This window comes from Elephantulus edwardii, unplaced genomic scaffold (genome assembly GCF_000299155.1).
Source record: "Elephantulus edwardii isolate Elephantulus edwardi_28Jun2011 unplaced genomic scaffold, EleEdw1.0 scaffold00088, whole genome shotgun sequence".
Classification (NCBI taxonomy): domain Eukaryota; kingdom Metazoa; phylum Chordata; class Mammalia; order Macroscelidea; family Macroscelididae; genus Elephantulus; species Elephantulus edwardii.
This window is the reverse complement of record NW_006399838.1, coordinates 5,081,555-5,107,152: the sequence shown is the minus strand read 5'-3', so window position 1 is coordinate 5,107,152 and position 25,598 is coordinate 5,081,555. Positions and strand designations below refer to the sequence as shown.

General features: G+C 40.8%; 1 pseudogene; it reads right to left on the bottom strand.

The window, feature by feature from the left end:
* Positions 1-670: 670 nt before the first annotated feature.
* On the bottom strand, positions 671-25,598 carry LOC102872438 (annotated as a pseudogene).

Below are 25,598 nucleotides of genomic sequence, written 5' to 3'. Positions count from 1 at the left end.
CAGCATCCCCTTCCACTCACACCCACTCCCTTCAACACCTATCTCCTGTTGTCCAGCCCTTGATGTGATAGCTTATGTCTTAAGCTTTATGGGCTTCTGTGATTCCGAACACTTCAGCTGTTGACAGTTTCTTATGCTGTAGCCAGAGTCTCTTGAGTTTAGGGGTAATGTTTCCCAAGCAAGTGTGTCCTGTAGTTCTGGTATATAGATTGTATTCCCAACAATTTCTGGCTCCGCCTTGACCTGCCAGGCCTTTGGGTCACATTTACCTGTGGGGTGTGGGATGCGGAAGAGTATTGGAGAAACCATGGACTGCTAAGAAAATGAACAGATTTGTCCTAGAGAGGGTTAAACTAGTAAACTAGGCTGCTTCTTGGAGGCAAGGATTCTGAAGCTTCGTCTGACATATTTTGGACATGTTGTAAGGAGGGACCAGTCCTTGGAGAGGGACGTCATGCTTGGGAGGGTGGAGGGACAGCGCAGGAGGGGAAGATCCTCAATGAGATGGATTGATTCAATGACTGGGGTAATGGGAGTAGGTGTGTCATAGACAGTACGATTGGCACAGGATAGAGCAGGGTTTAGGGCTGTTGTACATAGGGTCACTATGAGTCGCAGGTGACTCGACGGCACATAACAACAACAGGAGTCTCTATTTACTTCACTCCTTTTATGCCATAAATTCATAAGGAGTAGGCTCTGGCAGCTTGAACTCTTTCCTATTTGTTCTCAAAACGTGTCCCTCTCTCTGGGGTGGGTGTGGGGGAGCAGGCTGATACTTTACCTGGAAAGTGTCTTTCTACTCAATTTCCTTCTTTTTCTGAGAATTTTCTTTCACGTGCTTCAGGAAGTTCTCTCTGCTCTTGGAGTGCTTGATATGCTCAATGTGCAGAGTAATTCTCTAGCAAAAAATCTTACCCTAAACTTGTTTATTTACAACAATGCCAATAGCATGCTGGGTAACACTGCAGACCCTTCCAATTTTGCCTTGGTAATGTTTGGTTGTCAGGCAAGGGAAGTTTCTGGGGTCGTTTGCATTGTGTGTTACTGTCCTTTTTGGCCTTCATAGATGGATGGGTGGCCCGGACCCCTAAAGTAAGGGTACTTAAGGGTGGGGGCCCTAGCTTCAAATCCTATCAGCCTTTAATTGTTTTTGGTGAAACATTCTTCTAGGTCGTGTAACCCTGGTATGTCCACTTTCTGTACAGAGGTAGCTCGTGGTTACTGTGAAGCCGAATTCTGTTACCCATGGTGGACAGTGCTTGGTGAAGCTCCCCGATTAAAACAAGCTTAGAAGTAGGAGTGACATCCACTTCCCCAGTAGCTTGCCTCTGGAAACCCTATGAACCTGGAGAAAGGATGAAAGTTATCCAGGAAGTGTCCAGGACTTTCATTTATAGGGTCACTATGAGTTGCCTGCGACTCGACGGCACTTAACAACAACAACAACAATAATGTTTGTAAGGCATTGCTTTTTGAACAACATCCATTGATATCTAGAATACCTCCTCTCTTATAAATTGACATACAAGTGGCCAAGGGAACAACTCCATGTTTCCTAAAGTGCTGAAAAAACACACACCAGGTGCCTTCCTCCTTCCTTTGTGATTGTCATTACAAGGTGCTGGTTTCAGCCGAAAGAGTCTGGCACAGCTTTTTAAAAATTCCTCGAGTTTTACATGTAGACTTCTGCAAGTCTTTGACTTTTTCCTTCACATAGTAAAATGTTTGATCATTGTTCTTTTGAATTCTGTGTCAGGAAGTTCCATCAGACTTTCCAACTCCAGGAGATCCATTGCATCTGTGTTTTGATCACTTTCTTTTGAGTGATGTTTTGGTTTGGCTTTTTGTGGGGTTTGAGATAGTCGGCTTCTTCTGTGTCATTGCTGTGATAGAGGTGTTTTCTTTGCCTGTGTTTGTCACAGGTTCTGGTTGGAGGTCTGGCAAACTTGCCTGGGGAGTTCTCTGTTCTGAATAGGGCAACTCAACCTGCCTGTAGTCCTTTCTGGTCCTAGGGTGGGAAGAAGGAATCACTTTGGCTGGAGGAACTCACTGTACCAAACGAGGGAAGGGCACTTCACCCTGCCTGAGATTCTCTTTGGTCCTGGGCTGGGTGGGAAGATTCACCTTTTATGGGGAACTCGTGGATCCAAGGGAGAAGAGGGCAACTAGTCCTGCTTGAAGTTCTCTCCAGACCCAGGGAAGGTGAACACAATAACTTGTGTGGGTTAGGGAGTTCACTGCTTCGAGCCTCAAGCATTTTTTTAAGTTCACTTTGAACATTCAAAAATTCAACCTAATACAAATGCACATAAGACACATCAACCAATTTGAAATAACCAATGTCTTAAACAATACTTTGACTCCAGTGTAATTTTAAAAACAAAACAAAAAATAGTTTAAAATGTTTCTTTCTCTCATAACAGAAAAATCTCTTAAAGAACTTTTAGTTTCAATAATAAAGGGAAATATGTAAAATTTAGGTTTTGATGATAGCAAAAGTATTATATGTAAAAATGTATACAAACAAAATAATATTAACAAATTACATTCAAGTTGATCTACCTAAGGAAAAAATAAGATAAAACCAGCGAACTAAGTTTCAATTTATGAGGAGAAAATAGAAAAAAAGGAGGAAAATATATATAAAACAATAAGGCAATGAAATAGATGATTAAAAACGAGTTTTTAAAATTTTTGGAATGTTTATTGGACATCTTATTCTCCAAATATACCTTGAAATGGTAAATTTTTACAGTGAAATCTACCAAACTATGAATGAACTAATAATTTTCAACCTCTCCAAAGTGCTGAAGAGCAGTGGTGTCTCTCTGGAGACTAAGGTGTGTCTGATACAGGCCATGGTCTTCGCAATCACCTGTTATGCATCAGAGAGTTGGACAATGACCAAGGAGGATAGAAGGAGAACTGATGACTTTGAGCTGTGGTGCTGGAGAAGAGTATTGAGAATACCATGGACTGCTAGGAAAACAAATAGATTTGTCCTGGAGAGGGTTAAACCGGGTGGCTCCTTGGAGGCAAGGATTCTGAGGCTCCGTCTAACTTACTTTGGACATGTAGTGAGGAGAGACCGGTCCTTGGAGAGGGGCATCATGCTTGGGAGGGTGGAGGGACGGCGCAGGAGAGGAAGGCCCTCTATGAGGTGGATTGATTCAGTGACTGGGATAATTGGGATGGGAGTGTCAGAGACAGTGCGATTGGCACAGGATAGAGCGGGGTTTAGGGCTGTTGTACATAGGGTTGCTATGAGTCGCAGGCGACTCGACGGCACATAACAACAACAACAACAACAATAACATACTTTTTTCCCAGAAAAAAGGTTCAGATATTGAATAAAAATTCTAAAAAGTGGGAACGTTACCAAACTGATTTGTGAAGTTAGCATTTCCTTGATAGTCCATATGGATAAGTACAATTTTAGAAAACAGATATTAGTCAATTTCAATTTTCCATATAGATTAAAAAAATAAGATTATTAGTAAATAAAAATAAATTTTAAAAATCATGATCAAATGCTGGGTTAATCCAGGATTACAAAATTGATTCAAAAGTTTAAAAATATCTGTAAATATAAATTACATTAATAATTTTAAGAACAATATGTAATTATTCCGAGTATGATTAAGAGGCAATGATGATGGAGGAGGAAGTACAGGGCTCTAAAGGACTTGGCAAAAAATAAGGCCCCAAGAATTAATGGAATACCAATTGGCATATTTAAAACAAACAGATGCTGACCTGGCCATGCTCACCAGGTTGTGCTAAGAAATCTGAAGAACAAGTACCTGGCCAATTCACTAGAAGAGATCCATACTTACTCCCATCCTAAACGATGGTGACCCAGTTGGGTGTACAAATTATCAAACAATATCACTAATATCACATGCACGTAAAATCCTGCTGAAGTTATTTAAAAAATGACTGGAATAGTACATAAATAGAGAACAATCAGAAATACAAGCTGGGTTTAGAAGAGGTCTTGGAGCTAGAGACATTATCACCAATGTCAGACGGATCTTGGCAGAAAGCGAAGAGTACCAGAAGAACGTCTATCTGTGTTTCATTGACTTTGCAAAGGCATTTGACTATGTGGATCACAGCAAACTGTGGCTAATTTTGAGAAGAATGGTAATTAGAGCACATTTGATTGTCTTTATGCAAAATCCATACTCAGACCCGGAAGCAGTCCTCAGAAAGAGCAAAGAAACACTGCCTGGCTCAAATTCAGGAAAGGAGTGTGTCAGGGATGCGTTCTATATTCAGAACAGTTCATTCGGGAGGCTGGGCCTTATGAGGAGGAACGTGGCATCAAGATTGGAGGAAGATTCATCAACAGTCTACGTTGTGCCAATGATAGAACTTTGCTTACTGAAACTGAGGAGGACCTGAAGCACTTGCTGTGGAAAGTCAAGGACGGTAGCCTTCAATATGGATTGAAGCTCAACATCAAGAAAACAGAGACTGTGGTCTTGAACCTACCATGGACCTCCAAAAAAACGAATAGGTCTGTTTTGGACAGAGTGAAACCAAGTTTCTCCTTGGAGGCTAGGATTTTGAAGCTCCATCTCACGTACTTTGAGCACGTGGCCAGAAAGGACTGGTCCCTGGAGAAGGACATAATGTTCTGAAGGGTGGAGGGACAGCACAGGAGAGGAAGACCCTGCATGAGACGGATTGATACAGCATCTAGGGCAATGGGAGTAGATGTGTCGGAATCAGTGAGACTGGCTCAGGACAGAGCAGGCTTCAGAGCTGTTCTGCATAGATTTGCAATGAATCATAGGTGACTGGATGGTGCGTAACAATAAAACAAATAGCATAAAAAGTTTTCTAAATTCATTCTCTTGATAAATATATAGATGTTAGAAATGGAAGCAAACTTCTTAACTTAAAAAAGCTGTAAAATTTCACCATGGAGAGATTTTAATGTATTTTCTTTAAGACCAGGACATCAGAAATGAGACCTCTCAAATCCATTGTTTGGAATATAAACTGATGCATCATTTTGGAGATTAATTTGACTGTTGATAATGACCTCAAGATTATGTAGGTCTCATAATTTGAATTCTCACTATAAGTAGCCTCTCACAAAGATCTATAAAGAGTCACAGATGATGATATCTAAGATAGAATTGTTTATCGTAGGGGAGGACTTAGAATTATACTGTATCCATCGCTTGGTGGAAAGAGATATGAAGATGCATGAAGCATTTGATAAATTGCTGTGCGCCAGGCAGAAGTAATGGGCTCCATTTTTAAATAGCTGCAGGGCTGGATCTCAGCTACAAGTGGTGAGTTGAAAAAACAAGAGCAGAATGCAATTTATTGCTTTGTATCATGTTTTAAAATTAAAACATGCTGAGTAGGGCCAAGTCCATATGCGCTTTCATGAATCAATATATAAATGTGACTTTTTGCTATGACATTTAGAAGCACATTGTAGAGTAAGTCTATGGATAGAAAATGAAATGAAATTAGGGGGAAAGGTGAAAAGAAAAAAAAACCGGAAGGGTGATGAGAACATTCCAGTAACTTCAGAAGGTACCTTAACACAAAACAAAATCCCCATATTTGAGCTGTGCTGCATGCAGCATATGCCTCGTCCCAGAAATAGTAGCTCTTCTTCTCTGTTCCTGCCTCTCAAACTTTGATCATAGCCATTCTCTTGCTTCCTGGCTTGGAAAGACAATATTGTCCAGTCACCGTTGCCCCACACTTTCTTGGTTCAGTCCAGATGCATATTCTACACAAGGCTTCATTATCATCTGTGGAGAATCTAGTTACTTATGGCTCAGATGTTTCCCGCTTCATTTTTCCTTTAAACAAATAGTGACTGAAAGTCATTTGTTCTCTTTCAACCCTTCTGCAGGAGACTAAATGCGTAGTGTGTAGGGTGTTGCACAGAGAAAACAAAGCTGGCGATGTCTCTGGCGGTTCACACCCACCAGCGGCTGAGTGGAAGAAAGGACAGTCTCCTTCCCTGCAACCTGCAGCCTGTAAAACCTGGTTGGAGAGTCAGCAGTGAATTAGCTCTGGCAGGACCACAGAGAGTTGAGTGGAACCTTGTTTGGGGCTTTGAGGAAAATAAGAAGACTTCGCCACCTGGTGGTCAATCACAGTGTGTGACAACCAGAGGGAGAGGGCTAAGCTCACCCACCTGGAGTCATTGTCTTAAAATCCGTTGTTCTGTTGATAATAAAACTGGAATAGCAGTATTTCATTAATTGAGCAGGACTGGTGGAACATATCCTAGCAAACAAGGGCCAGAAAACCCCTGATCTTATGTGTCCCTGCTTTTTAAGAAGTCCCTCTTAAAAAACAGGAATACATAAGCAATCTCCAATTTCATTTGGAATGGAAAGAGGTCCAGAATAAACACAGCACTCCTTAAAAAGAAAAAACAAGGTAGGAGGCATCTCGCTCCCTGATTTCAAATCCTACTACACTGCCGTGGTGGTCAAGACAGTATGGTACTGGGACAATGACAGACACATAGATCAATGGAATAGAATTGAGAATCCAGAAATTAGCCCATCTACCTATGGTCATCTGATTTTTGACAAGGAGATGAAATCAGTTAAGTGAGGAAATGACAGCCTTTTTAAACAAATGGTGCTGGCAAAATTGGAAAACTATCTGCAGAAAACTCAAGATCCACACCTCACTCCATACTCAAAAACAACTCAAAGTGGATCATGGACCTAGAACTATAACCAAGGACTATAAACGTCGTTAAAGAAAGGCTTGGAAGAACTCTGGAAGTCCTGATGCACAACATAAACAGTCTTCCAAGCATCTTGGAAATTCTACAACCAGGAGGGGATAAAATAGTGAATGGGACCTTCTAAGAATCAAATCCCTATGCACATCCAAAAACTTTCCCAAGAGGGTAAAAAAGGAAGCCATAGATTGGGAGAAAAAATATTTGGTAATGACATGTCAGAAAAGGGACTTATATCTAGAATTTATAAAATATTAGAACACCACAGTAAGATAAAGATAAATAACCCAGTTGAAAAATGGGCACAGGATTTGAACAGACACTTCACCTAAGAAGACATTCAGATGGCAAACAAACACATGAAGAAATGTTCAAAATCCTTAGCTCTAAGAGAGATGCAAATCAAAACAACTTTAAGATAGCATCTCACCCCACTAAGAATAGCAAAATTTAACAGAACAGCAAACATCAAATGCTGGTGAGGTTTTGGAGAAACTGGAACCCTTATTCACTGTTGGTGGGAGTGTAAAATGGTGCAACCACTTTGGAAGGCTGTATGGTGCTTTCTCAAAGAGTTGCAAATAGAAACACCATTTGACCCAGCAATTCCACTACTGGGAATTTACCCTAAAGAAACCATAACTAACATCCAAGCAGGTATATGCACACTCATGTTTATTGTGGCTTTGTTTGCAATAGCAAAGAGCTGGAAACAACCAAAGTGCCCATCAACAAACGGATGGATAGAGAAGCCGTGGTATATTCACACAATGGGATACTATGCTGCATTGAAAAACAAGGAACTCATGAAATATTATACAAAATGGGTGAGCCTGGAGGACATTATGCTGAGTGAAATATCTCAGTCGCAAAAGGACAAATACTGCATAGGGCAAATGGTTGTAAAATGGGACATTGGGGTTTAGGGAACACAGAGAAGGAGGGAAGGAATGATGTATACTGCATTGAAACAGATGAGGGAGAGAACTGTTTAAAAGGGATATATGATTGGGTATTGTCATGACAGGAGTCCAGAACGAAGGCTGCACAGTGGAGTGGACTTGGGGGAGGGATTGCATAACAATGAAAGAGTTTTTATTTTACTTTTCAAGGAGATGATTGAATTTGAGCAGGGAGAAAAGTGCAACAATGAATGACTGGCGACCCCAAGTCTCTTGTAAACTTTCATGAAAATTAATTTTAAAAAGAGAAGGACTTCTGGTAGCTGGAGAATTAATAAGGGTGACAGAAGAAAAGTTGCTGCCTTTAGGTTATAGTGTTGGAAAGAGGACTGAAGTACAGTCACATGGACTTGCCAGAAGAAAACCCCAAATAGATAGTCTTGGAGAAAGTGCAGGAAGGGTGTTTCTTAGAGGCAGGGTGCTGAAGCTTTCTTTCACATATTTTGGTCATGTTGTGAGGAGGGGTCATTCCTCAGAGAAGAATGTCATACTTAGAAAGGTGAGAGGTCAGCAAAAGAAAGGAGGGTCCTCGGAGAGATGGATTAACACAGTGACTGCAGCAATGCGCTCAACTCTGTCAGAGGATGAGGATAGACACAGGGTAGGACAGAGGTCACATTCATCATTGATAAGGTTGCCATGAGTCGTACTGCACTTTTTTAAATTTTAATGTGGTTTTTCTTTTTAAAGCAGAAAGAGCTTGAAAAAGTAATCGCTTAGCTGAGCCTTCATTCTTCCAGCTTTTATTTATTTTTAAATTTTTTAATAAATGAAAAAGAAAATATGTACACATATTTATACACACACACACACGTACATTGTTGCTTGTTGGAGTCGTACTTACCTTGATGGCACCTAACAACAGCGACAGAGACTTCACAGTTGCTTAGAAAGTTGACATTCTAAAATATCCACTCCATTGTTACCTCTCATATTTTAGTTTTATTTCTAATAAGTAAACTTAAGAGAAAGGACATGTGATATGAGTGAAATTGCGTGATGATTTCCACACTCTGTTGGGTCACCTTTTTCTGGAATGGGAATAAATATGGATCTCTTCCAGTCAGTCGGCCAGGTAGTTGTCCTCCAGATTTCTTGGTGCAACCTGGTGAGCACATGGAGGGCAGCATCTGTTTGTTGAAATATGTCAGTTGGTATGCTGTCAATTCCTCAGGCTTTATTTTTTTGCCAAGTCCTTCAGAACAGCCTGAATTCCCTCATTCATCAGCGTTGCCTCTTAATTATATGTGTTTGGGGTTTTTTTTAATTCTTCTGTGTCAGCCAATTTCTTTTGGTTAAGGACTCTGTACCCTTTTCCCATCTTCTTTTAATATTGCCTGGATCATTCAATATTTTATCCATAACCTCCTTAATGTTCTTTAGTTCCTTCAGTTTAAGAAATGGTGAGCTAGTATGGCCCTTTTGATTTCCGGACTCCAGTTCTTTACACATTTCATTATAATATTTTGCCTTGTCTTCCTGAGCTGCCCTTTGAAATCTTCTATTCAGCTCCTTAACTTCTTGATTTCTTCTCTTTGCTTTGTCTTCTTGGCGCTCTAGTGCAAGATTCCGAGACTCTTCTGACGTCCATTTTGGTCTTTTTTTTCTTCCTTTTGTCTCGGTCATGAACTTTTGCATTCTTTGTGGATGATACTCTTACTCTTGATATCCTCCCACAGCTCATCTGGTCTTCGTTCATTAGTGTTCAAGGCCTCAAATCTGTTTCTGAGTTGCTTTTTAAATTAAAGTCGGACAGACTCTAGGTCAAACCACACTTATATCACCTGCAAGTAAAATCCTTCTGAAGATTACCCAGAAACGACAGGAACAGTACATTGACAGAGAACTACCAGAAATATAAACTAGGTTTAGAAGACGCTGTGGCACTAGAGACATTGTCGCTAATGTCAGGTGGATCTTGGCTGAAAGCAAAGAGGAATATCTGTGTTTTCTTGACTATGCAAACGTATTTGGCTGTGTGGATCACAACAAACTAGCTAAGCTTAAGGAGAATGGGATTCCCAGAACACTTGATTGTGCTCATGGAAAACCTATACTTGGACCAGGAAGCAGTCCTCGAAACGGAGCAGGGAAACACTGCATGGTTCTAAATCAGGAAGGAAGAATGACAAGATACAGCCTGTCCATACCTTTTCAATCTATACGAAGAACGGATCATTCAGGATGTTGGGCTTTATGAGGAGGGTTTTAGTGATCAGGATTGGAGAAAGACTCATCAACAACCTACGTCATGTGGATGACACAACCCTGCTTGCTGAAACTGAGGAAGACCTGAAGTGCTTGCTGAAGAAGGTCAAGGACTGTAGTTTTCAATATGGATTGAAGCTCAACATCAAGAAAACAAAGATTCTCACCACTGGGCCAATTGGCAGCACCATGGTATATGGAGAAGAGATTGAGTTGGTTAACAGTTACAGCTTATTCGGCTCCATCATCAAGACTCTTGGTATCAGCAGTCAGGAAATCAATAGGCAAATTATATTAGGTAAATCGTCCATCAAGGACTTCTCCAGAGTACTGAAAAGCAATGATGTCAGTCTAGAGACTAAGGTGTGCCTGATCCAGCCCATAGTTTTTGCAATTACTTGCTACTATGCATCAATCAGAGAGCTGGACAATGACTAAGGATGATAGAAGAAGAATTGATGCCTTTGAGTTGTGATGCTGGAGCAGATTCTTGAACATACCATGGACCTCAAAAAAAACAAATAGATCTGTGTTGGAGAGGGTGAAACCAAATTTCTCCTTGGAGGCTAGGACTTTAAGCTCCATCTCACATACTGTGGGCACATGGCTAGGAAAGATTGGTCCTTGGAGGACATCATGCTCTGAAGGGTGGAGTAACAGCACAGGAGAAGACTTCAGATGAGATGGACTGATAGAGTAAATAGGGCACTGCTGGTAGGTGTACTGGCGTCAGCGACACTGCCTCAGGACAGGGCAAGTTTCAGAGCTGTTGTGCATAGAATCATTATGAGTTGCAGGTGACTCGATGGCATATAACAAGAGAAAGGAACACACAGGTGATTTCTATTTTACACAGTCCACGGAATTACAAAGTTGAGTGCAAATTTAGTGCTGAATGTCTCATCACAATGATGGGAGCTTTGATGGCACAGTCCATAGAGAACTGAGCTGCGAACCCAAAGGCTGTGATTTTCTGGCAGTTCAAATCTACTGTCCACCGTGTCTTCCCCCCCTTTTATTGGTTTGCTTATAAAGTTTGTATACATTGTGTTTCACACTATTCTTCATTCATATGGGGTTTCACATAATCATTATCATGCACTATGCTTCGTAAAATCAATCACCAGTGGACCTTGCCTGTCATTACCCTGTCTTCTTACCCAAGTCCTTCTCATTTCCTTCTCCTCTCTCTTCATCCACTAGACTTGCAACCCTGTGGTTTTGACCCTACCAGCCCTCACTCCTCTGCCTCCCCTTTGAGTTCCCACATGTTTTACTAGTTATCCTTCTATTTTTACAATAATGATCTTATGCAGTATTTGTCCTTATGAGACTCAGTTAGTTCACTCAGCAAAATGCTCTCCAGTCTCTCCCATGTTATACAGTATATTTTGCTGTTAAGTGCTGCATAGTATCGCATTGTGTGAAGGTACCACAACTTCTTAATCCATTCAGTTGTGGTCGGACATTTGAACTGTTTCCATGTTCTTGGGATGGTGAGTAACGCTGCTGTGAACATTGGTGGACAAATCTCCATTTGTGTCTCAGTTCTAATGTCCTTGAGGTATATTTCTAGTAGTAGAATAGCTGGATCATACGGAGTATGTATGTTCAACATTTTGAGGAAATGTCAAACTGCCTTCTGGAGTGGTTGTACCATTTTCAATCCCACCAACAGTGTATGAGAGTTCCCACCTCTCCACATCCTCTCCAACATTTATTCCTTGCTGCCGTGCTAAACTTCACCACTGCCACTGGGGTGAGATGGTGTCTCACTGTGGTTTTGTTTCACATCTCTCTTATTGCCAGTGGTTTTGAGCATTTCTTCGCATGTCTGTTAGTCATCTGCATGTCTTCCTCTGTGAAAATCTTTCCATGACTTTTGCCCATTTTGGAATCGGATTATCAGTCTTTTTTCTTGTGGAGGCCCACGCATATTCTGTAAAATTTTGTCATGAGACACTCATCTGAGAATCTATTTCTAAATGTGTGTTCCCAATCAGTAAGTTTTCTTTTCACCCTGTTGGAAAAAGTTTTTGATGAGAACAGAGATTTAATCTTTAGAAAGTCCCATTCATCAATCTTATCCTTTCCAGACTATTTTTTTTTTTCTCCAGACTGTGCATTTCCTAGCCACCATTTCTCAAATCTAGTGTATACTTGGAAACCCACCACAAGTTCACTGTGTGTTGGAACCCATTTGATGGCAATGAGAGAGAGTGAAGAAGAGAATTCCACTGATTATCTGGGCAGGTCATTTTCTTAATGGCTTAATGTGATTTTTCAAATTGAGCATTTAAAAATAGTTCTAAATAGGCTCTGTTTGGTTATTTCTAAATGTCAATTCATAGATATACATCCAGCTAAGTACCTCGTTCCACAATCAACACCCTTAAGTACCAGAAATCAGGAGATCAGGAGACATTGCTTTGGGGAAAGTTCACAGTCAGGGACCCTTCCCGATTACTGAAGGTCAATGATGTCAGTTTAAAGACTAAGGTGCGCCTGATTCAGGCCAGGGTCTTTTCAATCACTTGGTATGCATCTAAAAATTAGATTATGAATAAAGATGACAGAAGAATTGATGCCTTTGAGCTATGGTGTGGAGGGGAGTACTGAATATCCCACGGACTGCAAAAGAACAAACAGATATGCCTTCAAAAAAGTACAGCCAAGGATAGCAAAGCTCCATCTCACATCCTCTGGGCCTGTTGTTAGGAGAGGTTGTTCTTTGGAGAGGTGTGTCATTCTTGGAAAGGTGGAGGGTCCGTTAGAGAGGAAGATCTTTAATGAGATGAGCTGACATAGTGACGATGTACATAGCAGCAATGTGCTAGAAATCGTGAGAATGGCATAGGATAGGACAGTGTTCAGATCCGTTATTCACAGAGTTGCTATGAGCGGCATTTGACTCAGAGTACCCAACAACATCTGATTTCCACTGCTTCCATCTTTATGTGAACAGACTGCCACGTACAGAACAGATCCTCGATTTGACCTTTTCCTTAACCTCTGAGCTCTTTAAACACGGCATCGTCTGGGTTCATCCTGCCACACTGGTAAACATTAATTCTTTGATAAAATTTAAATGCATATTGTATATATGTTATTGTGGAATCTTCTGGATTCGATTCCAAGTAAAAATCTGAGCCCTCCCCATCAACAAACAGATGATTAGAAAGGCATCCCAGACTGAGTCAGGTCCAGAATATGTGTTTTCCCAAGTTCTGCAAATAATTTCCATGTTCACTCAAGTTTTAGAAACACAAGCTTTTTGCAGCTTGAAGGGAGAATGCTTCCAGCAGGGGGCACACTAACAAAGTGTTGAATTGGAAAAAAAGATAATCCATTTAATGACCTCATGCTGTTGGTAAACTTGCTTCTTAGTTATTATTATTTTTTTTTAAGTTAAGATACACTAAAAGCAGAGATGAGAAAACAATTAACACTGCTTTTAACAACCAGTGGCTGATATACATGTACATTTTAGAGCTCAGAACATAAAATCGTGCTTTTAATGTGTCTGAACAAATCATTCCCTCACTCATTGGTGTCACACTGGAGTCCACTCACAGCAGACCCTCCACTAAGTTTTCAGAGGCAGTAAATCGCGGGGGAAGAGATCGCCCATCTTTCTTTTGCGGAGCAGCTGGTGCCTTCGAACCTCCTGCCTTAGGGTTGGGTTGGCAGTGCAGCTCCTTACCCACGAGGCAACCAGGGGTAATACCCTCAGTGTAAATTGGTTTGGAAAAAATGTGGATTAATTAAAGAAAGCAAAATGTGAAAAAGTGTTGACAAATAAATATGCAAATAAAACATCCAAAATGTGGATGAAATATGCAAGCAAAACAAAAAAGTTAAATTTCTTAATAGATGATGAGGAAAGACAGAGAGAGGAGGATGTTGGTGCCAGACATCAACATGGGTTGTAACAAGTGATCGTGCACAGGGTTTGGGCAGCGGAGGACGGTTTCAGGATCACATAGAGAATCTTCATCATTTTGTGCATCTATGTTTTAGAACGTTTTCACATACTCATAGGCATTGCGTTTTGTACATGAATCTTGGGCCTTACATAGTCATTCATACACATTATATTTTATATCATTAATTGCAGTTGTTCTTCTGCCTGTTATCACCCTATCTTTTCAAGACTCGCTGAGCATTTCTCATGACTTCACCCTCCCCTCCACCCACTGACATCTGCTATCCCAGTGATTACCCAGCCTCCCCTTTTCCTGCCCCACTTCTTCCCCTTTTGAATATTTATACATACTTGGCTCACTTATGCTCCTTTTATCACAATAGTGGCCTTGTGCAATATCTGTCCTTACGTCACTGAGGTATTTCACTCAGTATAATGCTCTCTGGTGGCTTCCAAGTTAAATAGTGTTTTATGAAGACGTTAGGCTGGACTGTATGAGGAGAATGTGGCATCAGGATTGGAGGAAGATTCATCAACAACCTGTGTTATACAGATGATACAACCCTGCTTGCTGAAACTGAGGAGGACCTGAAGAACTTGCTGCAGAAGGTCAAGGACTGCAGCCTTCAATATGGATTGAGACTCAATGTCAAGAAGACAAAGATTCTCATCACTGGGCCAATTGGCAGCATCAGGATGGATGGTGAAGAGATTGAGATTGTTCATAGCTTTAGTTTGCTTGGCTCCACAGTCAACACTCTTGGTACCAGTAGCCAGGAAATTAAAAGGCACATTGTGATGGGAAAGTCTGCTGTTAGGGACCTCTCCAAAGTACTGAAGAGCAGTGGTGTCACTTTGGAGACTAAGGTGCGCCCCATACAGACCATGGTCATTGCAATCACTTGCTGTGCTTCAGAGACCTGGACAATGACTATGGAGGACAGAAGGAGAATTGATGCCTTTGAGCTATGGTGTTGGAGAAGAGTATTGAATATACCATGGACCACTAAGAAAACGGACATGTTCATCCTAGAGAGGGTGAGACCAGGCTGCTCCTTGGAGGCAAGGATTTTGAAGCTTTGTCTGACATACTTTAGACATGTTGCAAGGAGCGACCAGTCCTTGGACAAAGATGTCATGCTTGGGAGGGTGGAGGGACGGTACAAGAGGGGAAGACCCTCTGTGAGGTGGATTGATTCAGTGACTGGAGTAATCGGGGTGGGTGTGTCAAGGACAGTGAGATTGGCACAGGATAGAGCAGGGTTTGGGGCTCTTGTACATAGGGTCGCTGTGAGTCACAGGCTACTCGACGACACATAACAATAACAACTGCATAATATTCCATTGTGTGATTTTCTTCATTACTTTATATCATCTCCTGAATAAAAAAGCTCTGATAAATTGTCATAAAGGTTAATGGTGTTGGCTTTTAAAAACTGAAATGAAGCATTTGATAATTTTGAAATTAGTAAAAAATTTTGTCATATTATCATCACATCCAAGGATATTCATTACTTTCATCTTTTTGTCTCTGTCTTGCCCATAAAGTCTTGTAAATCAGTGACATATAATTGTTTGAGAAACTATTATTTAGTACCTTCTTCACCCTGGCATTACACATTCAGCACGGAAGGTTGGTAGCTGTCATTTTTCACCCTGAAATTTCAAGCTCTCTTTAGCATATTTTTATTTGTTTTTGCAAAGCCAGAAATTTCAGTTGATGTCAATATTTGGATTTTTTTTCCCTCCTCACAATTGTGTGAACCTTTGCAACCTCTGCTAGTGCTATGGACCTCCAAGGAGAATATTTAAAAAAAAATCAGGGGAGCTCTGGTGGCCTAGTGGCAAGAAGCTGCACTGCAATCCCAGAGGTGCATGGTTCGAATCCACCAGATGCTCTGCCGGGAAAGGAGGGACAATCTCCTCCTGTACTAGTCAGATCTGATTTGACGGTACACAGACACACAAAATAATAATAAAATTAAAAAAAAATTCATCTGTTTACCTTCATTGCACTTTTCAAAATAACTACTGGTTCAGACATTTTATTCATTGTATTTATGATTTTTAAAAAAATAAACTTCATGGTGCTCTGGTGGCCTAGTGGCAAAAAGCTGTACTGCAATCCCAGAGGTATGCGGTTTGAATCCACCAGATGCTCTGCTGGAGAAGGAGGGACAGTTTCCTCCTGTACCAGTCAGATCCAGTTTGACTATACACACACACAAAATAATAAAATTTACCACCCATGTGGAAAATGATATGATTGGGTATACAAGAAATAAAGAATGAAATTTTAAAAAAAGATGAAAAAAATTAAAAAAAATTCATTTGAAAAACATATTGAGACCTAACTATGTTTAACAATGTTCCTGAATTTAAAACCAAGATACTTTTCATCAAAATAGGCTAACTGCAGAATTATTCTGTAGGATATACATGAATTATGCACAGTTTAATGCTAATAAATTTGAAATAGATGGTTTAATTTTTTTCTAAAAACTATAACAAAATTGATCTAGAAAGAAGTAGAAAAATACTAGTATACCTGTAATCATAAAAGAAATTGAGCAAGTTGTCAAAAGTTTACTCTTATTTTTTTTAAAAAAACAAGCTTCTTAATGTGTTTTTTAAAATAAATATTTTTATTATTATATTGTACGTGTGCATGTATGGTCAAATCGGATCGGATTGGTACTGGAGGAGATTGTCCCTCCTTCTCCCGCAGAGCATCTGGTGGATTCGAACTGCTCACCTCTGGAATTGCAGTGCAGCTTCTTGCCACTAGGCCACCAGAGCTTGCCTTGACATGTTTTTAAAAATTAATATAACAGACATTACACCTAAACTTAAAGGAAACAAAAATTCTTACAGAAGGGACTGATACACAATATCATGATGAAGAGAGAAACTAAGTTTCAACATCCTTCTGAGCAACAGTCAGGATAGTAAATCACATACTGAATTGGACAAGTCTCAAGAAAAACTTCTCTAAAGTTTTAAAGAGCAAAGATGTGACTTTGAGAGTTAATGGATGCCTGATCCAAACCATTTGATTTTAAATTCCCTCATGTGTTTGGAAAAGCTGGACAATATGTAAGGAAGGTTAAAGAAAAATTTGTATCTTTTCATAGGTGACGAACATTGATATCTTTTCATCAAAATACTGAATGTACTATGGACTAAAGATCAGAGAATGATTCATCAACAACCTGCTCTATGCAGATGACACAATCATGTTTGCTGAAAATGAGGAGAAACAGAAGCGCTTGCTAGAAAGGATCAAAGCCTACAGCCTTCAAGAAGGATCAAAGCGTACATCTATCTCACCTTCAAGAAGGCAAAGGTCGTTACCACTGGACCAATAGGCAACGTCATGATAGATGAAGAAAGGATTGGAATGGCCCATCATTCTTATTTGGATTCACAGTCAACATCCTCTGCACTAATTGGAGGTCAGGAGACATACTGCTATGAGCAAGTCTTTTGTCAGAGATTTCTCAAAAATACTGCACAGCAGTGACGTCAGTTCGAGGACAAATTGTGCCTGATACAGATCATGGTCTTTTCAGTTACTTCCTATCAGATCATGGTCTTTTCAGTTACTTCCTATCCATCTGAGAGGTGGACAGTGAATACGAATGTCAGGGGAAGAATTGATAGCTTTGAACTGTGGTGTTGGAGAAGAGGGCTGACTAGTCCATGGACGGCCCCAAGAGCAATAGATATGTCTTGGAAAGGGTCCAGCCAGAGTTTTCCTTGAATGAAAGGATGCCGAAGCTTCACTCTCATACTTGAGATATGTTGCTAGACGTGGCTGTTCATTGGAAACGGATATCATGCTTGGAAAGAAGGAGAGGAAGACTGGCACTGAGGTGGAGCGGAGTGAGCACAGCAATGGGCTCACGTGTCCTAGAGATGACAAGGATGGCACAGGATAGGACAAGGTTAAGATCTATCATCTAGGGTTGTCTAAGTCATACTCCACCCGAGGGCACCTAACAATAACAACAAACTGAAGGACTCTGATGGCCTCCTGGTTAAGGACTTGTGTTGTCACTTCAAAGGCAGACAGTTGTAATTCATCAGCTGCCCTGCGGGGGAAAGACGGCGCTCTTCTCTTGTGTGATTTGTTGTTGTTGTTGTTGTTGTTGACACTGACTTAAAGCTGACCTTCCCCCGTGTTTTCAGAGTCAGTAACTCTCACAAGAGGAGACTGGCCGTGTGATTTACAGCCTTGGAAAACTTGCTGGAGGTCAGCGATGAGTTGGTTCCCACGTGATGAAAATGAGTTGAGCGGACCAAATGAACAAGCAAATCAGTCCTGGAAGAACTGCTGTTAAGGTTTTTCTCAGAAGTTGTTCTGATCTTAGACTAGAAGAAACTGTAGTACAGATTAGTTCCAAAGAGTAATTGGGTCTTTAGTTTCCTATATGCTCCTTTGCTCTAAGCAGGAGAAAAGCAAAAGTTGTATCTTAGTTATACATTCTAAAACTTTTAAGACCCCTGACACTACTCTTTATATTGAACTAGTATAAAGAACATTATCTTTATGAATGTCAGTTGGCTTAAATGTCCCCTAAAACGTAAACAGTTAAAGCCAATGGATCTGCTGAGAAAATTTCTATACTATGCTCCTATGTACTTGTTCTCTGTCTCTATCTCTATCTCTGTCTCTGTCTCTGTCTCTGTCTCTGTCTCTGTATCATCTCTATCTCTATCTAGCTCTAGCTCTATAATCTATATCTATATATTTGTGTGTGTGTGTGTGTGTGTGTGTGTGTATATATAAAATAGTCTTACTTGGTAAGACTTACCAAGTGTATATGAAGGCCCATCAATATCTGCTTAAATATGTACTCTCATATTTCCTTTCACAACTGAATGGCATATATATATATATGAAATTACTAAAAAAATTCTGTTTTCTTCATTGTTGTTGTAAGACTATATATATTACACCCTTTACTATTGTTGTCGTTGTTATGTGCCATCAAGTTGCCTGCAACTCATAGCGACCCTACATACAACAGCCCTAAACCCTGCTCTGTCCTGTTCCTGTCTTATTGTCTCTGACACACCTACCCCGATTACCCCAGTCATTGATCAATCCATCTCATTGAGAGTCTTCCTTTCTTGCACTGTCCCTCCACCCTCCCAAGCATGATGTCCCTCTCCAAGGACTGTTCCTGACTTGTAGCATGTCCAAAATATGTCAGATAAAACTTCAGCATCCTTGCCTCCAAGGAGCAGTCTGATCTCACCCTCTCTAGCCTGTGGTGATGAAGGAAGAAGTTAAGGTTACTCTAAAAGAATTGACAAAAGCCAAGGCCCCAGGACTTGATGGCATAACAATTGACATTTTTCGACAGATAGACACTGCCCTGGATGTGCTCACCAAATTGTACCAAGAAATCTGGAGAACAACCACCTGGCCAACTGACTGGAAGAGATTTCTATTTGTTCGCATTCTAAGGAAAGGTGACCCGACAGAGTGTAGAAATTATTGAATAATATCTTTGATAGCACATGTAAGCACGATTCTGCTGAAGGTTATCCAAAAATGACTGGTACACCACAGCTCAAAGGCATCAATTCTCCTTCGATCCTCCCTAGTCATTGTCCAACTCTCTGATTCAGAGCAAGTGATTGCGAAGACCATGACCTGTAAAATTCCTCTGTATGCACAGGATGCCCTAATTTTCCCAAGAAACTATCCCCCTAGAGCCTTTTGCCAGTGTACAGGCATTCATTGTCTATCTTACTCCTACTCTTTGGTTTCAGGCTGCTATATAGGTGGTTTCTGTGTTTGCGCAATGCCTTCCACTTTTTTTTGTCTTGCATGATCTCTGAGATAAATGAAAGAACAGTGTCTTAATCAGCCGTTCATGTAGTCTCCAGACACATTACACCACGTGCTCAAAATAATACACATGTATAGACTGCTCTCTTTTCATGGGTCAGGGACCAGGACCTCTCTCTGGCAAATTGGGACACCACAACTCTTAAGACCACCATTAAGCCTGAAAGGGAGTAAAGCGTGGGCTACTAGAAAATGCCAATATTGACCACTACATTACAGTTGTTTTCCTGTTGACTCTGCAGTCAAGTGAATGCTGTTTGACTGGTTTCCAGAGTTCCAGTGAAGTTGCTTCTGCAAGTTCCAGCTTGTTTCCAGGATTTCTGTGGGAGAACGGAACCATGAAGCTGTTTGTACTGTCGTCTTGTCAGGGTCTTTTTCCGTACACAGAGTTTTTGGAGCATAATCAGTTACAAAATGTAAGATAACCTTATCAGTGATAATCACTTAGTTACAAAATTTTGATAGTTGTCTTCTCTTTAAAATGGGGGGTCACCTCACTCCACTCAGGACACACGAAAGCCAGGCCTGGCAGACACATGGGGTTTTTCCAGCCACCCTGAAACACGTCTTGTTACTATTCAGAGTGACCGTGGCACCTCTCAGCGAACTTGATAAAGGGGCAGGAAAGGAGTGGACACAGGATGTCCAGTTGATGCCAACAGGATGGAAGGGGAACGCCTGTTAGCAGAGATAAGGCATGCAAGCTCGGGGTGATTTAGGAAGCTGTTGACTCGGAAAAAAAACAATTCAAAGGGAACAAATGGAAATTATATGTGAAATGATTGAATGTGTACAATGACCAGTGGAAAAAAGATTCCTTTTTGTTGGATGAGCCTGCAGGTGACTGAACGATGTCAATACTCATTGCCTATAGTTTGATTTCTGTCCCAGCCTCCTTCCTCTTCCTCTGGAGCTAAAGCCAACTCTGTCTGATTTTGAATGCAGTACAACAGAGTCTGAAAATCACACTGATTTTCTTTTATTTCTCTCTCTCTTTCTCCTAAGATTTCCCAGTGTTTTTCTGATTATTTTTTGCCTTGTTTTGGTAGCTGTAGTTTACATCAACTTATTCCTGTATATTGCCTTTTTGTTGGAACATGTTCTATGTTTTCTATAAAAAGAAAACATATATAAAACATGTTGTAAGTTTTCTGTAAAAATTATTAAGAAACAAATCTCTATTTGTGTCTTAGTTCTAATTTCTTCGGGGTATATTCCGGGCAGTGGAATAGCTGGGTCATATGAAATCTCTGTGTTCAGATCTTTGAGGAAACACCAAACTACCTTCCAGAATGGTTGTACCATTTTACAATCCCATCAGCACTGTATAAGAGTTCCAATCTCTCCACATCCTCTCCAACATTAATTACTTATTTGCTATCCTGCTAAACTTTGCCACTGCTACTTGGGAGAGAGAGTGTCTCTTTGTGGTTTTGATTTGCATCTCTCTTATTGTCAGTGATTTTGAACATTTCTTCATGTGTCTGCTGGCCATCCAAAGGGTGTACACCAATGTTCATAGCAGCATTTTTTCACAATTGCAAACAGCTCAAATGTCCAATCATAATTGAATAGATTGAGAAATTGTGGTACCTTCACATGATGGAATGCCGCACAGCACACGGGAGCAAAAATTTAGAAAAATACTACATTAACTCAGGAGAGGCTGGAGAGCATTATGGTAACTCAATATCATAAGGGTAACTACTGCATAAGAACATTACTGTAACAATAGGATAACTGGTAAAACGTTTATGGGGTTACAAAGAGGGGGAAGGGTTGGGAGCAGCATGGTTCAAAGTTGGGAAGGGTGTGCCCCAGGGATGTGTCCTATATCCATACCTTCTCAGTCTATATGCAGAACAGATTATCCGGGAGACAGGGATCTATGAGGAGAAATGTGGCATCAGGATTGGAGGAAGACTCATCAGTAATCTGTGTTATGCACATGACATAACCCTTTTGACTGAAACAGAGAAGGATGTGCAGTGCTTGCTGCAGAAGGTCAAGGACTGCAGCCTTAATACGGATTGAAGCTCAACATCAAGAAGACAAAGATTCTCACCACTGGGCCATTTAGCAGCATCATGACAGATGTTGAGGAGATTGAGATTGTAAACAGCTTTAGTTTGCTTGGCTCCACTGTCAACACTCTTGGTACCAGCAGCCAGAAAATTAAAAGACATATTGCATTGGGAAGTGCTGTCAGAGAATTCAGTTGATAGACACATGGATCAATGGACTAGAATCAAGAATCTAAAAATCAACACATCTATGTATGGTTAACTGATCTTTTGTAAGGAGAGGAAATAATTTAAGTGGGGAAACAATAGCCTCATTAAAAAATAATGCTGGCAAAATTGGAAAACCATCTGCAGAAAACTGAAGCAAGACCCACACTTCACACTCTATCCAAAACCAACACAAGATGGATCAGGGACGTAGAAGTAAAACCAAAGACTAAACTGTTCATCATAGAAAAACTAGGAACAATTCTAGAAACCCAAATCTATGGCACAGACTTCCAAGCGTGACGTAAAACCTACAATGAGAAGTAAAATAGATGGGACCTTCTAAAAAAATATACAAATCTTTGTGCACACCAAAAACTTCTCCAACTGGGTAAAAAGGAATACCACAGACTGGGAAAAATATTTGGCAATAATGTATCTGATAATTGGTCACTAGAATGTAAAAGTTGGAAACAATTAAGAAGGAATACTACTCAGAGAGTTTGGACTTGGTGACAGAAATGAGAAAAGATTGAAGTTCTCAACAACTTCTTACTTGGATCTACATTCAGAATTCTTGATATCAGAAGTTAGGGAATCAGGAGGTATATTGAACTGGTGAAGTGTGCAGTCAGGGACCCCTCCAGAGTACTGAAGAGTAATGATGTCAATCTGGAGACTAAGGTAAGCCTGATTCAGGCCATGGTCTTCACAATCACTTGTTATGCATCAGAGAATTCGACAATGACTAAGGATAGTAAAAGAAGAATTGATGCCTTTGAGATGTGGTGATGGAGAAGAGTATTGAACATACTATGGACTGCCAAGAGAACAAACAGGTCTGTCCTGGAGAGGGTGAAACCTCGTTGCTCCTTAGAGACAAGGATTTTGAAACTCCATCTCACATACTTTGGGCATGTACCCAGGAGAGACCAGTCCTTATTAAAGAAGCACATCATTCTCGGAAAGGTGGAGGGACAGCGCGAGAGAAGAAGATCCTTTTTGAGATGGACTGACTCAGTGACTGGGGTTACCGGGTAGGTGTGTTGGAGACAGTGAGACCGGCTCAGGATAGGCAGGGTTCAGAGCTGTTGCACACAGGTCACTGAGTCACAGGCAATGTGATGGCAGCAGCAAACAGCTATTTGGCATCACCTTTGTCCTTCCTGAAGCTTAAGGAAACTTTTCCATCTAGTTTGGGGTTTGGTTGTTTTCAGTTTGTGTTTTGGTTTTTTGTTTGTTTGTTTGTTTGTTTGTTTGTTTTGGAACCATTTTTAATTTAGGGAAATAAGCCAACACATTCAAAACCTTGAACACTGGAATATAGAACTTTTACCCAACAACATATATTATCTGAGGCTCTTCTGCTCTGCAGGACGATGGAAGAGGAGGAAGCCATTCCCAGGTTGTAACTGGGATTGACCTACAGTAAAATGAAAGGACGAGGAGCATTTTACCTAAAGCAGAGAACACACAGGGAGTACCCAGACTCTCCAAACTGGAAAGAAATTATTGACACAGAAAAATGTCCGGAAGTACCGTATGAACCGGCAGTAATGGTAATGAAAGAGAAAGTGGAAGCTGCATTGCAGACATTGGCAAAAAATAAGGCCCAGGAATCGATGGGATACCAGTTGACTTGTATCAATTAACAGATGGAGCTTTGGATGCACTCACTGGTCTATTCCAGGAAATTTAGAGGATAGCGGTTTGGCCAGTGGATTGGAAGAGGTCTATATGCATTCCTGTTCTCAAAAAGGGTGATCCAACTGAATGTGGAAATTCTTGAACAATACCATTGATATCACATGCAAGAAAAATAGTGCTTAAGATCATAAAAAAAAAATTGGCTGGAACAAGTACATAGATAGGGAATTTCCAGAAGTTCAAGTGGGATTTAGAAGAGGCCGTGGCACCAGGATATCACTGCTGATGTCAGATGGATCCTGGCTGAAAGTAAGGAATACCAGAAGAATGCCTATTTGTGCTTTATTGACATGCAAAAGCATTTGACTGTGTGGATCATGACAAAGTGTGGCTGACATTAAGAAGAATGGGAATCTGAGAGCACTTGATTTTGCTCATAAGAAACCTATACCTAGATCAGGAGGCTGTTGTATGAATGGAGCAGGGGGAACACGGCATCGTTTGGAATTGGGAAGGGAGTGCATCAGGGATGTATTCTTTCTCCATGCCTGTTTAATCTATCTGCTGAACAAATTATCTGAAAAGCTGGAGTCTATGAAGAGGAGTGAAGCATCAGTATGGAGGAAGACTCATCAATAACCTGTGTTACGCAGATGACACAACCTTGCGTGCTGAAAGTGAAGAAGACTTGAAGCATTTGTTGCAGAAAATCAAGGAATGCAGATGTAAATATGGATTGGTCTCAATATCAACAAAACGAATATTTTTACCACTGGACCAATAGGCAGTGTCATGATGGGTGGAGAGGAGATTGAAACTGTCAACAGCTTCATCTTGCTTGGATCCCCAATGAAAACCCTTGGTATGAGCAGTCAGGAAATAATGAGACACATTGCAATGGGGAAATCTGCAATTAGGAACCTTTCCAAATTTTTGAGGAGTAGAGATGTCAATTTGAGGACTAAAGTGCGTCTGATTCAGGCCATGGTCTTTCCAAAGCCGAGATGCATCAAACTATGCATCTGAGAGCTGGACAATAAATAAGGATGATAGAAAAAGTATTGACGCCTTTGAGCTGTGGTGTTGGAGGAGAGCACTGAACATCCCATGGACGGCCTAGAGATTGAACCGATATGTCTTGCAGAGGGTGCAGCCTGACTGCTCTTTGGAGGCAAGAATGAGGAGGTTTTGCCTCACATACTTTGGACATATTGCAAGGAGGTGCTAATCCTTGGAGAGGGACATGATACTGGGAAGAGTGGAGGATCGGCAAGGGAAAGGAAGCCCCTCAACCAGGTGGATTGACACGGTGACTGCTGCAATGGGCTCTTGTGTGTCAGGAAGTGTGAGGATGGCGCAGGACAGGAGTGGGTTCAGATCTCTTGTTTATAGGGTCGCTGTGAGTCATACTTTAATCAGCGGCACCTAACAACAATATAACATGACAGCACCTAACAACAACAGCACTTGTCACATGTAGGCATTGTGCCAAGAACTTTATGTTTAAACTCTATTAATTCTCATGTCAGTCCACATGTCCATATAGTAACTAAGTAACTATTTTACACAGGTGCAGATGGAGGTACAGAGAGTGTTCTTACCTGCCAAGTAAGTGATAGAGCAGGGTTTGAACTCTGGATTTATCTGAATGTCAAACATTTTTCTAAGTGGTATAGAAGTGGTCTGTGCATTTGCTGTACAGAGGTAGTTCATGGTTGCTGTGATGCTGAACACTGTGACACTGATGTGTCAAATGTGATAATGGTTACTCATGGTGGACGGTGTTTGGTGGAGCTTCCCAGTTAAAACAAGCTTAAAAGCAGGAGCAGCATCCACTTCTGAAATTGCTTGCCTCTGGTAACTCTATGAACTTGGAGAAACGACGGAAGTCATACAGGTGTTCAGGGCTTTCTTTCATTCATAGGGTCACTATGAGTCACATACGACTTAATGGCACTTAACAACAACAAGCACCATTAGTCACTGTGGTACACTACCTTTCAATGTCAATTCCTTCCAT